Source organism: Lottia gigantea (genome assembly GCF_000327385.1).
Source record: "Lottia gigantea unplaced genomic scaffold LOTGIsca_146, whole genome shotgun sequence".
NCBI lineage: Eukaryota > Metazoa > Mollusca > Gastropoda > Lottiidae > Lottia > Lottia gigantea.
Genome location: NW_008707735.1, coordinates 283371 through 285100, shown reverse-complemented (window position 1 = coordinate 285100; position 1730 = coordinate 283371).

Below are 1730 nucleotides of genomic sequence, written 5' to 3'. Positions count from 1 at the left end.
TAGGAAAACACCCCTTTTATGCAATTAGCAAAACACCCCTTTTATGCAATTAGGACAACACCCCTTTTATGCAATTAGGACAACACCCCTTTAATGCAATTAGGACAACACCCCTTTTATGCAATTAGGACAACACTCCTTTTATGCAATTAGGAAAACAACCCTTTTATGCAATTAAGAAAACAACCCTTTTATGCAATTAAGTAAACACTCCTTTTATGCAATTAGGACAACACCCCTTTTATGCAATTAGGTCAACACCCCTTTAGGCAATTAGCAAAACACCCCTTTAATGCAATTAGGACAACACCCCTTTTATGCAATTAGGACAACACTCCTTTTATGCAATTAGGAAAACAACCCTTTTATGCAATTAGGAAAACAACCCTTTTATGCAATTAAGAAAACAACCCTTTTATGCAATTAAGTAAACACCCCTTTTATGCAATTAGGAAAACAACCCTTTTATGCAATTACGACAACACCCCTTTTATGCAATTAGGAAAACTACCCTTTTATGCAAATTAGGAAAACATCCCTTTAATGCAATTAGGACAACACCCCTTTTATGCAATTAGGACAACACCCCTTTTATGCAATTAGGAAAACACCCCTTTTATGCAATTAGCACAACACTCCTTTTATGCAATTAGGACAACACCCCTTTATGCAATTAGCAAAACACCCCTTTAATGCAATTAGGACAACACCCCTTTTATGCAATTAGGACAACACTCCTTTTATGCAATTAGGAGAACACCCCTTTTATGCAATTAGGAAATCATACCTTTTATGCAAATTTTTAGAGAAACATCTCATTTATGCAATTAGGAAAACACCCCTTTATGCAATTAGCAAAACACCCCTTTAATGCAATTAGGACAACACCCCTTTTATGCAATTAGGACAACACTCCTTTTATGCAATTAGGAGAACACCCCTTTTATGCAATTAGGAAATCATACCTTTTATGCAAATTTTTAGAGAAACATCCCATTTATGCAATTAGAGAAACCACCCCATTTATGCAATTAGGACAACATCCCATTTATGCAATTAGAGAAACCACCCCATTTATGCAATTAGGAAAACACACNCTTTTATGCAATTAGAGAAACATCCCATTTATGCAATTAGGAAAACATACCATTTATGCAATTAGGAAAACACACCATTAAGGACAATATACGTGGGTTGTTTGTACTTACATGTGCGTGCGTTCGTTCGGTTTGTACACACACATCAAACTCGCACACATGTAAAAAAAATTAACAACTACACAGAAATTTACTCACACATAAAAAACAGACATATATAATAATAGCATATGACATTAAAGCTACCATTAAATATATCACATTAAATATATCACAATTAATCTACCATTAAATATATCACATTAAATATATCACAATTAATCTACCATCAAATATATCACATTAAATATATCACAATTAATCTACCATCAAATATATCACAATTAATCTACCATAAAATATATCACATCACATTAAAGCTACCATTAAATATATCACATTATATATATTATATTAAATATATCACATTAAATACATCACATTAAATATATCACAATTAATCTACCATTAAATATATCACATTAAATATATCACAATTAATCTACCATCAAATATATCACATCACATTAAAGCTACCATTAAATATATCACATTATATATATTATATTAAATATATCACATTACATACATCAC